The sequence below is a fragment of the Micrasema longulum genome, unplaced genomic scaffold (assembly GCF_059751315.1).
Source record: "Micrasema longulum isolate JH-2025_06_02 unplaced genomic scaffold, ASM5975131v1 h1tg000089l, whole genome shotgun sequence".
In the NCBI taxonomy this organism is placed as follows: Eukaryota; Metazoa; Arthropoda; class Insecta; order Trichoptera; family Brachycentridae; genus Micrasema; species Micrasema longulum.
In genome coordinates this window covers 49,386-66,516 of record NW_028277295.1, presented here as the reverse complement: position 1 = coordinate 66,516, position 17,131 = coordinate 49,386, and the positions used below count along the sequence as shown (strand labels likewise).

The 17,131-nt window shown below is 31.8% G+C and overlaps 2 long non-coding RNA genes across 2 annotated transcripts; one reads left to right on the top strand and one right to left on the bottom strand.

Annotated features, from left to right (window-relative positions):
• Positions 1 to 6,967: 6,967 nt before the first annotated feature.
• LOC148284785 (uncharacterized) lies at positions 6,968 to 8,391 on the bottom strand. Its single transcript, XR_015823870.1, has 4 exons — positions 8,052 to 8,391; positions 7,763 to 7,852; positions 7,491 to 7,580; positions 6,968 to 7,037 (listed from the first exon to the last, which is right to left on the bottom strand). It is a non-coding gene; the product is annotated as an uncharacterized LOC148284785 (long non-coding RNA).
• A 3,455-nt stretch (positions 8,392 to 11,846) lies between these two features.
• On the top strand, positions 11,847 to 14,449 carry LOC148284784 (uncharacterized). Its single transcript, XR_015823869.1, has 3 exons — positions 11,847 to 11,957; positions 13,226 to 13,359; positions 14,417 to 14,449. It is a non-coding gene; the product is annotated as an uncharacterized LOC148284784 (long non-coding RNA).
• The last annotated feature ends 2,682 nt before the right edge of the window (positions 14,450 to 17,131 follow it).

Below are 17,131 nucleotides of genomic sequence, written 5' to 3'. Positions count from 1 at the left end.
ACGAGCATATTATTCTCCCATCCCTTGTAAGCAAGTGTCTGGTTCTTTGTGCCAACTGAACATAATATTATTACATATTTCCACCAAAGGGTGGAAATATGTAATTTTTTAAATCGTGCTATACTTTTCTTTCTCGGACTTTTCCAAACCTTTGGTGCATAGGGCGCTAGATAAAATTCTGATTCCACTATTTATTTATTCATAGACAAGATTATCCAACTATTGTTTTAGAATCTAATTCAGGAATGGTAAATGTTTCTGACGAAAATAACTTTCAAATTAATATTTCATTTCGCCCTTGTCGGAAATTGAACCTGTGATCTCACGCAGGGTGTCCTAATGTCCTGACCACTACACCTCAACGTGGACATAATAATATGTGTGTAAAATTGATTTTATGACAATTTGATTGGTTTGTGTTAATTCCAAATGTTAACCCACTGTATTATTTAACTTGATGAATTTAAAATATATAATGTATTAAATTTACAATATTTAATGAAATGGGTATCAGGTAGTCTATTGTGTATTATAAAAATAATATTTGTAAATAATAATATTTAATTAGACTGCCTTAATTTAGTTTTTATATAATTATTTGGATTTCATCTAGGTTAAGTGTTTTTTGTATTTCATTTTTTTACTATAAATATTTTGTGTTTTTTCATTTTTCATACAGCCAATTATTTTTTTTTCATTATCTGCACCTAATGGTGCATAGGGTATTGCATTTCTATACAAATTGCAGAGTAATTTTTGTTGAATAGCAAATGTTTTGGAGCAAATTTCTGCCATCCTTCTAAATGATATTTAGGCCAAATTTTAAATATAAATGCACTAAAATTAAACTAATTTGATTGAATAAACATATATTGTAAGATAACAACACATATTTCATGAAATTTATCGAGTTATTGTCGGTTTGAGAGCCAGTGGTCATTAAAAATGTTTTTTTTATTTCTTACATATAAGATTATAAAAAAAAAATCAAAGATACAATGTATTTTTTTAATCAAAAGCAATTCAATTCTGAAAGAATTAAGGTGGGCAAATATGTTTTTGATTCTCTCTTTATGGATTTTTCTCATTATCGTTCCCTTTTCAGGCCTAATGGTGCATAAGGCACTACATTAGTACACCCCTGTGGCTTATTCATGAAGTGAAGATGATCCAACTTACGCTTCGGATACCAGTCCAGTCCACTATAAAATATTTCAGTGTTAAAACATATTTTTAAATAAATATTTCATGTCAACCATGTCGGGAATCGAACTCAAGACCTTTTGCATGGTAGGTAAATGCACACGCCATTAGACCACAAGGCGGACAGTATGGATTTATACCTGTGTGTAGCCAGTGAGTCAAAAAAACTGATGAAGAGTTCTGGATCTATTTCGCCCAGAACACTAGATCTATTTCTCCCCAAAGACTATATCAATTTCACCCAAAGTACTGGATTTATTTAGTTAAAGAACTGTATTTTTTTGCCTGTCCAGACACTGGTAACATTTTACATTAGTTTACGTGAATTAAAAAACATATTGAATTGGCCGTGGCAATTGATCGTTTGTTAAATACACTAATCGATAATATTTATAAAAATTAAATTGTAAACTTAACCTCCAATTTGACCAGGTTTTGTTATACGTAATCCATACTTTATTAGAATTCGGGGAAAGTTAATATAAAAAATGGCTGATGTTAAATTAATAATTGTTGCGTTTTTGTCAAATCAAGTTTTATTTTACTTTTCAATTTACACGGTGCTACGTTAATATTCCAATTGCAGTGTATCTAAATCAAGTGTCGGGTGATATTAAGGACGATCCTGTCGGATGACCGATTATGTGTATACCGCTACGCAAGTGTCCAACAACCTGATTGGTATTTTCACCAACAATATTGAAAAAGTATGACACGTTTTATAAGAAACTTAAGTGTTTTTTTTTTTTTTTTTAATGATTTGTCAATAGACTATTAAACTACGCCTATTTTTTTTTCAACTTAATGTCGTATTATCAGCGCTGTGATTTTTTTAAGTTTTGTATTTCTGAAATAACTTCAGACGTCAGTGGTTCTTTTCCGGTTATTCTCGATCAGTTCTTCCCATTGGTCCATCCATGGTAAGCAACCTGGAAGTCTTCCATAACTCTCATATTATCATAGGTTGATTTATATGAACTAGTGACGTCATTCAAAGTACATAGTTCGTTTTTCATTAAATATTTTTTTTTTGTACATTTTCAGGAAACTTTGCTGTACAATTTAATGCTTCAATTTTTACCGCGCGCAAGAAAACATTTATTGTATCCGATTTCCCGTAGGGCTGAAGTTTATGAATGATATGCTATATTTGTTTATTTAATGACAATAAATAGGCAATGGTGATTGTATTTATCAAAAGAAAAACTTTTCTCTGGTATAACAAATAAATTCAGCCAGTCCTATCTTACTCGTAATAACTAAGTTCGATGTATTGTAGTTCTATGGATAAAACAAATTGTTATACAAGGTTTGTCGAAAACATCATCATCATCATTCCCTTTCCGCACCTAATAGTGCATAGGGCACTGCATCGGTACACCAATCGCGGTGTATCTTGATCTTTTTTTTACGTGGTGGTAAGATGATCAGTCTTACGCTACAGGTGTCAGTCCAGGGACTATGAAATATTCTAGTGTAAAAACACCTTTTCAAATTAATATTTCGTGTCAACCATGTCGGGAATCGAACCCGAGACCTCTTGCATGGTAGGCTAATGCGCTGACCACTACACGGCAGGCCGACAACGCAACATTTATTAACTTTAAACTTTTTTGTGGTTCAACTAGCCCCGGATTCTCATCAGTAAGACTATATTATTTGTGTTTTGTAAGTTAGACAAATACAATATTTGTAATTCCTCCTCTATGGATTATTCCTTTGATACAATTGCAACATAGTAATTGCTTGAATCATTTGTGATATTGTTTGTATATGTTAAATGTTTGGTTTATGTTGAATATTATATTGTTTGGGTTTTATAAGCATTATATATAATGTGCTAGTAATAAAATAAAGGAATCTTTATTGTTTTTTGTAGTATTTTATTTTAGCTATCTTTGCAATAAATCTGGTGATTGTATTATTTATATCTAGACATAAATAGAAAATATCAAATCAGGTATGCTGTTTGGGAAAAAAATACACATAATTTGTGTTTATTTTTGAAAATCTTTGTTTATTCCTTAATATTAATAATGTCCTCTTCATGTCAGTATTTTTTCCAATCCTCGAAACATCAGCGATTTGGACTTTGTCTCCTTTCATAGTTCTCTTTATATTTAGGCAAAAATCGCGGAGGACCAGGTCCGGTGAATACGGGGCTGAAGCATCAATGCGGTTTGTTTTTTGTAAAAATACCTCACAGACAAGCTGCCAGGCATGAGGGAGACATTCGCTCTGGAATAATGTAAAAAAAAATAGCGATAACACCAAAATAGGCCTCACTAGTTGTCCACTATGTGTCCAAAATGGTCAAAAATTTACAGAAATATTATTAACATGTAGAAAAAAAAATATAGGCTCTTACAATTATTATGTATTTAAAATTGAAATTTGAATACTTTGTGTATTTTTTATGTACATGTTGACACTGAAAAGTAAAAAAAGAAAAGAAATAAAGTGTCATTTGAAAACATAAACAAATTTTCATCCTTATTTTGCTGCGTTTGGACTGACTTTAATTACTTTAAAATCATCATCATCATTCCCGTTCGCACCTAATGGTGCATAGGGCACTGCATTGGTACACCAATCGCAGCGTATATTGATCATTTTTGTTACATGAAGGTAAGATGATCAGTTTTACGCTTCAGGTACCAGTCCAGGGACTATGAAATATTCTAATGTGAAACCACACTTAGATAAATATTTCAAATCAACCATGTCGGAAATCGAACCCGAGACCTTTGAATGGCGCTGACCATTATACCACGAGGACGACAAAAGCTTTTAAAAGTCTGATGTTTAAAGTCACATTAAAAATCTTTTGCATTATAAATATTTATGAAATAACAAGATTCCATTTTTATAACCATGTTTGAATAAATAGATAATAACTATCTTTTTATAATTTATTAAAACCCAATGATGTTTGCTCTTTAGGAAGCTTCATATTCTGACAAATTCATTATGTGAAGGTCCAAAATTTGTGCGATTTTTCGGCAGATTTTTGTTTTTATGTAAATAAAATGCAATCTTGTAAAAAATTTGCATGTTGTATAGTCAGCTTACATCTCGTAACAGTATTTTTTTATTGTTTAATAAATTAAAATTATATTCTGGATGTGTGACATTTAGAAAAATGAAAAAAATATCCAGGAAATAAACTTATTTAAAAAAAACTTACATTTTTATTACTCTTGAATTCATTGATTTCAGTGTGGCCTTTTTTAGGTTTTCAATATTATATTCTGACTAGCTCAATGATGCATAATTAGATGGCATTTATCAATATGATTATTCTTTCAGTCAGAGGCCGTGCCAGCCCGTTCTTGTATTTTCCATCTTTATAAAGAGGTGTTGGCCTCTTCACAAAAAGGGAGGGCCTTTGAACTTTGTTCGTCGTTGTGCGCATTATCACGACATTCATTGAATCTCTCATCACATGTTCTCCATAGACCTCACAGGTCTTTGATGAATGTGGACTGGTTTAATGTTCTTCGCATTAAGGAAACGAATTACAGACCTTATCTCACATATGGGGATAATCAATTTTATTCGGCATTTCAAACAAGCACCACAAAGCGCACAAAACAGTCAGCTAACTCATTATGGCGTCACGCAAGAGAAACACTGCTATCACAGGCTGCGATGGCAAGAAACACGAACGGAACACATTTTCTGGATAAATGTCATATATTAAAATATTTAAAAAGAAACAGAATTACAAATTTGAACAAAAACTTGGATAAACAAACCCTTATGAAGAAATCTAAGCATACCAAATAACCATAAATTTGGATACAGTATAAAGTATTCTGAAAAACCTAATTAATTGAATGAGTGCGTAGATTTTTATGGTCACTGTTGTAGGTTAGATTTGTTCAGACATTTCGGCTACCTTTGCTGGAGCCATCTTCAGGGTAAACTGTAATGCATTAAACATCCGAACGAATCCAACCTACGCTGGATCACCCAAAAAATATGATACATATACATTACAAAAAATAAAATATAAAAAAATTATTTATATTTATTACAGATGTAATATTTTTTTTTTTTAATAAATACTGTTTACTATTGTATACTTTTTTGATGTTTTTGTTCTTTTTTTATGTTGCTATTTTTTTCACTGGTTTTATTGTAATTATGTAAAAGTTTTATGAAACTGCAAATAAATAAATACATACCTTATTAGTATTTTCATAACTAGTACTGAAAATTGGTCAGTTTCTAATGGTGCGATTCGGTATGCAAATTGTTTATTATCTCATTTAACAATTATATGCGGTCCGATAGACAGTCAAAATTAAGTATTACAATAACAAATTTCGGGGTGTGTGTTTTTGCCGATTTCCTACAATTCCTTCCCTTTCATTGTTTTTTCAGGGTCCTGCTTTTGGTATGGTTTTAATACGATAGAGAAAAAAAAATCTTTCACTTGGCATGCTCTGAATTTTTGTTTCCTTTATAGGTAAGATGTTGAACATTGTAAAGCAATTGAAAAAGTATACAAAACTGATAAATTATGGTGTTGAAGTGCCCAGACTAGATTTATTTATTTATTTTACAGAAAAAAAAGTCAACCATGATATAATAACATAAAAAATATACGGTTTAAAGACAGACCAGCAAAGTTTCTAAATAAAAATCATCCATATTCAATTGTGGTAAACAAAAGGGATTGTTTGTGTGTATTGGTATGAAAGTAAGTGTAAGAATTATATTTGATCATTGTAAATGTTATTGAATAACATATTTGAGGTATTAATGTATAATTGATTTTTATTACAGTAATTAATTAGACAATCAAGATTTTTTTAGAAATTAACACAGTGCGAAATATCTTTGACATTGACAAAGATCTTTGTATAATCAGCAAAAAGTAGAAATTGAGAAAATTTAAAGCACTGATTTATTAGGAGAGAAAATAAAATGGGACCTTTGCGAAACACCAGAGCTGCAGTATTTGAAACTAGATAAGACACCATTTGTAGCTACTGCCTGGGACCTATTTGTTACGTAAGAATTTAACCATCCTAAAAGATCGCCATGAATTCCATAACATTCCAATTTATGAAGCAAGATGTTATGGTTAATTTTATTTATGAATTCAAGAAGATTCGATTTAACTGACCTACATTTATAAAAACCATGTTACTTTGTTATAATAATGGGAGCGATAGCAGGTATGAGTTGATCAACTACTATTATTTCCTCAATTTTACTTAAAACTTATATTTTTTAAATAGCTCTATATTTTTCTACATCACATTTGCTTTTACTTTTGTGAATATTTTATTTGGTATTTTTACATCTATTACATAAACAAAATAAGTAGAAAAATATTAACAAGCCAATTTTAAAAATCCACTGTAAATCTAATCACAATCTAATGACACATAACATATAGGAAAAGAGTTTACGTAATTGTATGTGTGTGACGTTTGTTTTCGTGTGTATGTGAATGTGTGTATGCGTAAATAAATGAGGGAGAGGTTGCATGTGTATGGGTGCGTAAGTATAAAAAAATAATTGCTTAAAACTTGTGTAAATATATTAAAAATGGTACAAGAAAGAGCTTGGTAAAAATTTTGAAACCTTTTTGTTAAAATTTAAATCAAGAAATGTTATAAATTGTATTTTTTTAACATTTCTTGATTATATAGTTTAGTATACCTAATTATTTAGTAAGTATATTAAATTTCAAAACCGTATTCTGAAAAATTAGCATTTTACTGATACACACTGAATGAATAATGTGCGACAAGTCCATTCAATCCAATCAATAGGTGTGACAAAGGATTTTTTCCATATACTGGGGAAAATGCCTTCTGTAAAAGATAAGTTATCAAGAGGTAAGATAGTGGAGCAGAGAGTTCATCTACACAGTTTATAATAAAAGATGATGGAATACCATCAGGACCATAGTTATTATATGAGCAGAGGCTTTTAATTATTTTACTATTACATCAATACTGATTTCGATATGATGAAAGCCAAAAAATGTGAAGTAGATAGCACAGATGAGTTACAAACCATATTTGGTCGATAAGCAACATCTGTACATAATGTAGATGGCATTGTAGGATCAGCTGTTGAGGTAATCAGAACGGGCAATTCAGCAGTAGAGTTTGATTGAAATAAAAAGGTATCAACTGCAAGAGCCAGGCCTCTTATCAGATTTTTTTTTGTATATTAGGCATTTTAATATATTACTATGGCGTTCTGTCCTTTCTACCTATCCCTAAGATTTGCTACTAAAATAAAAAAAGAACAACTTATACCTGATACGAGAAGTAACTAGAATAATCGGGATGAAAACTTGTTACTTGCATCCCTCATTTTTGATTTCCCGAAATCAGGCAATCACATTTCTATAAAGAAAAACATAATGAAGAAGTATTCAAATTATTTGTAATACAAAACATGAAGACTGATATTCATACTATAACATTAACGACAAATATTGGAAATAACTTTTATATCTAAGGAAATATAAAGCGTTGAAAAAAAAACATATTTTTACTGTATTTTACCGAAACCTATAAGTACCTACTTTCATTCTTTGTCTCCCCTATAGGATCGAATATTACAAATGGCCTTCCCCGGCCTGCCCTCCAGTTGCGCGATTCATGATATCTGTAATCTGTGGATTCATAATTAGATTTTTCTATCGCACCTATTTATGATGTAGGGATCGCGATTTTTTTACGAAAAAGTGTCTCTCAAAAGTCTCAAACACTATTGCGGATCTTTCTATTGAAAAATATTCACTAAACCCAGGTAATTTTTACATTATTAAGTACATAATTTTAAAGTAAATACCCCCGAAACAAATATTTTACCATAACAAGCTTTTTTCAAATGTCAGACAGAAGTTTAGTAAAGCTGATGATTATTTGATGATCCTTCATTATTTTTCAGTCGAACGATTTTGAACGAGCGTAACATTACGTCGTGTCAACAAGGATAAGTCAAGTGGCATAAATTACTGTTATAAAACGAAAATAAAAGCTTTGATGGTTAGGACTTAATGCACTGTCAAATCATGTTCGATGTCATGCATCGTGATGAAATTGGTAAGACCAAACAAAAATAAATTATTCTCTTTCGGACGTTAACGTTGCGGCGCGGCGGTCGCTTGTCACACCACAAATTACGACGACAGAAAAATTACAAATCTAATATTCTGTTTGTAAAATTTAACTACCTACTTAGGAAACACAATCCTTCTTAAAAGCCCGGAACATTCAATAAACTTCATTTTATGATTGTAGCATTTTATCTTCAGTAAAAATGACACGTTTGCGCATATTTCTGGTTTTTATTTTCGAATTAGTTATTTTAAAAAGTAGTTTTTCATTCAGTTCAAATTTTCTTTCTATTTCTGAGGATTTTTTCCAGTTGCAGTACTACAAACATGGAACTATTTTAAATTGCGACTCGAACTCTGGTATTATTCTTGTATGATTTTTATTGTTTATTATTTCTCCCAATGTATATTTCTAGAACTTTGACAGTTAATATTAAATATTTATTTCCGTAAATGCAGTGGACTCACGCAATAAAGAATGCATAGGCGTGCGCTAAATTCATTTAAGTTTTTACCTACCTACTCGAAATTACCTAAATGTCATTGTGTTTCAGAAATTCTTAGATTGTCTAAAGTAATATCTCAAGAAGTAAATTTATGTGTAACAGTGAAGAATTTGAATTCGCCCGAGTTCCAGGAATACGAAAATACTAAAAATACTTTTAACTCCATCTTTTCTGATATAAATTTATATCACACTGCAACCATTTTAAATGCCGATTGCTCTGCGTGTCGTCACGTCTTGAAATGCGTAAGATTGATTTTTATTATTATTTATTTACGGAAATTGTCCATTTATACAATTCATAGGGATTATATATGTATATGTATATGTGCGCCTACTAAATAATTTTTTTAAATGGTTTTTTTACTACTTATTCTAATTTAAAACCCATTTGATTTTTTGGTAGTCTTTAAGGCCGTTGTCTAATAAAAAATAAATAAATTATACAATGTAACCATGTAATAAATCCATGTATCACGCATCAACCTTGTCTCTTCTGTCCATCACCAACTGGGGTAGGATCTCCAACCCCCTCAACAACCAAGATCTTACATGAGTGTTATATTATACTAATTTTGTGGATTATAGTCGGCCTCATGGAGTAGTGGTTAGCACTTGTGCCTACCATGGAAGAGGCTCGAGTTCGATTCCCGATATGGTTGAGGGGAAATTTATTTCATTTTATTTAAAAAGGTGTTTTTACACTGAAACATTTCATAGTCCCTGGACTGGTATCTGAAGCCTAAGACTGATCATCTTACCTTCATGTAACATAACTGATCAAGATATGCTGCGATTGGTGTACCAATGCACTGCCTTATGCACCATTAGGTACGGAAAGGGAATGATAATGATGATCATGCTTCATTGGTCATTGCACGATATTTCGGGTGAAATGATTGACTTTGACTCCCACACTCTAATTACGCCATAATATAATGCTCAAATTCATTGTTAAATTATTTCATTTTAAAATGAGCATGTTTAATACAGGCTTCAGAAATGGAACTATTTGATGAGACTCACCATTGGCTGTTTATTGGAAGTAATTTCACCAAAGTTCAACAAATTCTGACCGAGCTAGATGTGCGGGTTGATAACAATATCATATTTGCTTTGCAAGGAAAATTTCTGAATGGTAAGACAAGTTTTACTCATAAGGTAAAAAAAAAAACAATCCATCACACTGTTTTGCCGGTAGGCAGAGAGGAAAGAACATCACACCTCCTTTTATGCATACAGACCTCACTTCCTCTACACATCTTCTCGTCTTCTTCTTCTATGCCAATTATTTTTACTTTTGACATCTTCATTTGTATTTGTTAAATTTAGTCATGCTATATCTTTCTTGGTCTTCCTTGTTTTCTGCATCCATCAACATTTACATCATTAATCTTTTTGCCTGTTCTTTTGCTCTGCATGTTTATAGTCCAAACTAATGTAGTACTCACCTTAATTTTATCAAAAACCAACTGGTCTCAAAAGAAGTATAAACATTGTTTTTAGAAATGTCAACAGATAAAATAATTATTTTAGAAATATTCATAATTGAATCATTGTGTTAGATTGTTTGCAATACTCATTGTCATAGTTTATAGTATATTTTAATGTATCTTTCGATAACCATGCGCCGCATCGATTCGACGTCTGTTTGTTTGAGTGCACATGTTTTGAAATGTGTATATAATATGTTGGTGTAAGTGGTAATAAATCACTATAAATGTCATTGTGTTATGGGTAAATGAAAAACATTAAGGTTTATTTGTATTTTGATTAGAAATGATCTTGAAATAACAAAAATAGATATTCCTGTCTTTACAAAACTAAAAAATATCGAGATCTCTTCTGCAGGCTTATAAATTTAACTTTAAACTTTTTTAAATAAAGTTTTTGTAATCATTTTAATGTGAGGAACGTTGGTAAAAAACATTTTTAATTCATTTGGCTTTTTAACCGTAAAAAGTGAACCATACGTCACTTTGATATACAGTAGGTATTCACAACTGTGGATTGACTGAATTGACACAAACACCTACTACAATGGCGCAATATATGAGTGAATTATACAAATTTTTAAAAATCAATCAATTTGAAGTAGGTTATCTAGGTATCTAGGGTTGAGTAAAATTTGGCAAATACTTTTTGTATTCTGCAATGCTTCTTACCTTTGTATTTTAATGTTTATTTTAAGATCCTTGGATCCTTTATGACATCTACAACCCTGGAATTCAATTTAGAGGAAAGTTAATAATAAATGCAAGAGGTTTATGGATTCCATCTACAAATAATGAGATATTAGCAGTTACAAATAAATCACTATCTACTAAAATGGTTTTAGGGAAAGATACAGAAGAAGAAAAAGTAATCTGTGATTACAATATTTCAGAAAAACGTAAGTAGTATTTTTTTTATGACAAAAGTAGGACCTTAATCAAATGACCCTTTCTAATACTTCTACATACAGTTTCTGCAGTGCATATGATAAAACATCCATACACATTATATAATATGCAAATGTGATGCTTGATATCACAACTGAAGCCGCATCTTTGAGGACCACTGATTAAGGCTGTAGTCTCTTATACAAATCCCAGATTTCCCACTAAACATTTAAAATATACCATTTCAAGACGAAGCATATAAAAAAAATATCCATGAACATTTTATGTTCTTCAATTACTTACGTACTCTTCATACTTTAATTGCCAAAAAGAGAAATGTGAGAGTGGTCGCTTCCTACCTAATAGAGTGTAAGGATTCGGGCTTGGAGGAAATTTAGCAATAGTTATGTAGTTATGAGAGACTAGCTCTCCACTCAGTAGCCCAGCTCTTCAAAGACCTAGGTTTGAGGGGCGAGAATTAGTTTTTGGGGACTCATCACAATATTTCAGGTCAGTGTATAAGTTTGTGCGCATTTATAGCATGTATAAGATTCCCTATGACTCACTACGTAGAACAATAGATTTTCAAACTTGTCTAATCTTGTCATCGATTGCCAATTGTATTAGTCAGTCTATCACCAACTTTCTTGAACATTGTTAGAAAATAAGTACCCATAGAAAATGAATTTCGATAATCAATACAGACGTGCCGTTTTATATTTTTTATTTTCGTGTGTTGAAACCGCCAGATCTGCAGCGATAAAAAATAACAGTGCACATGGTATCAGTATTAAGCTGCCAATAAATGGTATTAAAACAATTAAAGAAGGAGAAAGCAGTATTGATGATGAGCCCTTATCAGGAAGTCCTGTTAATTTAAACAACGACATTCTTAATAGTCTTATGGAGGCAGAACTAAAATTAACAGTGGATCGGATTCATTTTTTTTAAGCCAATCAGCAGGCTTATGAAAGCCCTAACAGATTGGCATTACTAAGTATATATCATATAATAACACTTAATCTAAACAATCTTAAAATCTATTCAAATTTACAAAGGTGTAATTATGGCATAATCTAGGCGGACATGGTAACTGTGTCATCGCAAGTCAGGACTGACAACACCACTTGCTTCTTGAATGCTTGCCTTTGTTGTAGGAACACATCGACAGAAGGATTGCAGAAAGGATGGATTCATCTCATGAAAGTCTTTTGTCACTTAAAAGAGATTAGGAAAGTGTCCAAGCTTAGGAAGTGGGAATCGCATGAGCTATCCGAAGTTGCCAGCAGCGATTAAACTTCTACGCTTTGAACAAGTACCATTTTTAGACTGTTTGGTAACAGGTGACAAAAAATGTATTGTTTATCACAATGTCACAAGAAAAAGACTGTGGAGATGTGAAGAAAAGCAGCTGATTCCAACAGCAAAAATACCTTTGCATCCTAAAATTATACTTTTAAGTGTTTGACGGGATGTATGAGGTGTTATTTGTTACAAACTGTTAAAACCAAATCAAACCATTGGTATAAATGTTTACATTTAACAACTTTCTCGTTTAAACTCAGAATTGATTCAAAAACGCTCGCGATTAATGAATACCAAAAAAGTGTTATTTCATCGTGATAATGCTAGGCCTCTAGGAATAAACATTAGTATACAGATCAACATCATTGCATACCATATTACTGTTTCCTCTTTTCTGAAGAATTATTAAATGGGTAGTTATATTTTCAAAATTACGGCTAAATAATTTGTGGTTTCTAGTGCTGCGGTTGGGTAACAAATAGTGATAGTGAACCTATTTAGGAACCATGAACAGTCCAACAGATTGTTTCATAATTTATATTATAATAATATTTTATTTTGGAATCTTAGATTACTCCGATTTGTTAAAACATCATTATCATTCCCTTGCCATAGGGCACTGCATTGGTACACCAATTGCAGCGTATCTTGATTATTTTTTGTCACTTGAAGATTAGATGATCAGTCTTACGCTAAACATTAATGTTAAAACATAATATATGTTTATTTTTACAGAAAGTATCAGTTTGAGGTGGTGTGCCATGGAAAAAAACAATCTTAAGGAAGGACGATGGGTGTGGTTTGATAGAATGGATAAAATTTCCAGAAGGAAAAATTTGCAGGGGATTACTATTGACTCAGTAGTGGCGGTAAGTATCATATTTGAATTTTTAAGCGACCGCAAGTTTGAAGTAAGTAAGTAATTTTGATCCCTGACCCTTCTGACTCCAAACCCCTTAAAAATATATAATCATAGTGCTGCAGGTCAATCTCCAACAGGCTAAAGCGGATGTAGGGGTTTTTAAAATAGAGGTAGTGTAGAGGTTTGTTTTTAATTTTCATAAAATTCAAAATCTCACCATTCGGCGTTTCATGTTCGAAATGAGTTTTCTATATAAAATTGTTAATAACTTAACCGATAGCCCAGAAATTGTTAGAAGCATTTCATATTTTATTTCACTTTCTAATGACCTAAAAAAGATACAAATCATATACGTACTTAAAAAACCCCTAAATAAAACAGTTCTTACAGCCCGTGTGACGAGTGATATGTGATGTTATTTTATCGACTTTTTATTTAAACTATTGTGTTATTATATATAATACCCCCTGATATCAGCACTTTTCCTGATTGGAAATATTTCGTACAAATAAAATATGTAATGTAATATGTAAAGTTTAAAAACCTTGTATTTTTTTTGTCATATCGAATCCCTGTCCGTAGAACTCGTCATTCTGTACTCTTTGACATATCGAGCTCACAGACTAATTACATGAAGAATAGACCAGTCCAGACTACCCATGATGACAGTTTTAGTGACATCGACATACTACACTGTAAATACTATAGTTTTATTAGATCTGTTAGACATTTTAAATGTATCTCTTACCTGTCTCTAATGAATTATTGTTGGTTGTGAATTTTTTAGAAATAAATATACATGTTCATGAAGGCAGAGAGAGGGGGGAGGAAGGTATAGTCGGAACTGTACCATGTCTTCTCCCTTTTAAGTAATTTTTATTATATTTATTTTTTTTGTATCTATTTTTTTCCCCCTTTCTGTATTCATAATAAATTAATGTGAAATCTGTAATTGGTCTTAATTTTTAAAATTGTTTGTACCCTGAGTTTGTTAAAAATACTGTATGATTTCCATAGCAAATAAATAAATATTTTTAAAATTTCATAAATATGATGTATTTTAGATTACAGAAAAACCTAAAGGAAGCTTCATGCAATACCTGTCTGTACCATATGATGTAGAAATGGATACGATGCATCGCCATAATTATGTTTTGTACCTTCTCCTTTTGGATATATATAATTTTAAGTAGGTGAAATATTGTATCGCTTAATATTACTGTGTTTATTCTTAATTTTTTGCTTTATTGGTATATTAGCCCAACTCGAGTTATATATGTAGGGTCCATAGTCTATAATCGATGACACATGCGTGATAAATTAGTTTACCTGAAGTAGACTAATGACCGACAATGCAATGCCATCATTTTCTATCGAATCCAATACATACGTATGATGCAACTCTTACAGTATTGCACGTTATACTGGGAGCATTGTTCTGCAGTACATTCACATCGTCCCCTCATCTATAAACAGACCACAGGACGCAGCCAAGTCAGTCAGCCCAACAAATCAGTCAGCCCAACAAGTTCAGTTCACTTCAGTCCAGCTTGAAAGTCACACGGTTCCAGCATGTAGTTCAAGTGTAGTATCTTGAACCCATCATCGCCGCTACGCTCGGGCTACACAACCAAGTGCTGTATCTTATTCGACATGTAATAAATACGCAATAAACAGCAACATGAAACCTCGTGTCTTCTCTGTCAATCTCTAACTGGGGTAGGAACTCCAACCAACACCCAACAACCTAATCCTACATGTAATATAATATTATGTATTAGCTTTTAACTGTGGCTTCGCTAATGTGGTATTAGGTAGGAATTAATTTTGTCAGTAAACAATAAGTATTTTCTCGATGCTAAGAGATTATGTAGTAGCTTATGACACTTGTCAGCTCTCTTGCTATCCCGGTGCAATTTTTTTTCTTCTGTATGTTCCTAATGACTACTTAAGCCATCGGTGGGTCAAGCTGTCTTATCTTCCTCCTTGCAGAACCAGCCTGCCAATGGTAATAGCGGTAGGAAGAGCGATGTCTTTACTCAACCGTATCTCTTTGGATACCGACATCTTTCATGTTCCTGAAAGAAAGTTCAGAAAGTATAGCTTTCTTTTACTCTAGTTGATGATTATTTCATCATTTTCACATTAATATGTATTCTTAATTTGTGGTTCAGTGGCTAGTGTCGCGGACTCACGGATTTGAGGTCCGAGGTTTGAATCTCACTTTACCCTAACTTAATTTCCATTTTCTGATAGTGAGATATTTACAACCCGTTGAAAATGACCACCAAAATTTCATGTTTGGGTAAATTAAAAGCAAACCAAACTCATCATAGATAATGCAAGTCAATTACATCAATTTAAAGAATAAAATAAATAAAAACAATTTGTAATAATAGGTGCAAAGGTTTTCACAGTCACTGTTTTTTTTTTTTTTTAATTTTTAAATTTATTTTTTCACACCCTTTATCAAAATACAATTCCATGTTCACTTTGCCCAGCTAACAAGGGTACATACCCCGTTCCAAGCTAGGCAATTACATTTTATTATAATAGTTAACAAATTAATATAGAGCACAGACAAACAAAATATAAACTTATTCGGATACACATTTTGATTCATATACATACAGACTATGAATGAATGAATATGTTATGAATATGTTTCTTTTTTGGGTGATATCGTGTGTGTTGGATTTGTTCCGACGTTTCGGCTACCATTGCAGGAGCCATCTTCACTCGGTTTACCCCGAAGATGGCTCCTGCAATGGTAGCCGAAGCGTCGGAACAAATCCAACACGCACGGTATCACCCAAAAAATAAACAATAAATTTTTTTTTGGCTTTGTGTTTAGTACCATATAGAAAACTATAATTAAACGTAGATATACAGAAAGCAGCCATCCATAGAAAAGTGAAACTGAGATAATAGCCATTTTGTGAAAAGAGTGAATTATAAAATCTACAATATTTTGAGTTTGTCCAAATTTTTGTAGATAAGATCCCTGGGGAGCTGTTTATATTAACGTATTACAAGGCGTTGCCTAGTATGTAGGTGAAATAATTCAATTAGATGAATCTCACCTGCATAAATAAAGGTTTCAGCTCTTTAACTTCACAAACATCAACAGATGAAAGAATTGAAGGAATATAGATGTTCAAATATAGGCAGAATGGTGAATGTTACACAGTGTGTAAAGTGGCCACTTAAACCAGCCATTGACAGGTCATAAGCCCTGTAGATGCCTAGACTTCTATATTACCTTTTCTTAAATGTTCTTCATCTCTGTTGTAATATGTTATTATAAAATCTACACAATAGTTTGAATGTTTTTGACTTTAACAAACGATAAACAATGAATACATAAGTTTTTTTTATATATAACAAACAAGAATCTTATTGTGTATTTGACCAGTTTAAAATATTTTTAAAGTACCGTAAGTTTTTTTCTAGTTTTGTGGGTGTTTTCTGAAAATTGAGAAATGCCGTTTTTGTGATCGACACCTTTTTCCGGAGGTGATTAATACAGTTTTTTTTTATGAAAGTGGTCTGGTTGTTTTTAGCAGAACATAGAATCGACCTTACTGCACCCGATAACATCAATATCTCATTTTTCCGAAATGGCTGCTTTCTGCCTAACTACGTTCAATTGGCCTGTAATTTTGGTTTATTTGCAAACGTTGCATTTTTGTTGAAATATTGTTTTCTTTAATAAATAAATTGAAATTCTTAACATTGATATAAAATACATTATATCACAATTTAAAGGATATTTTTGT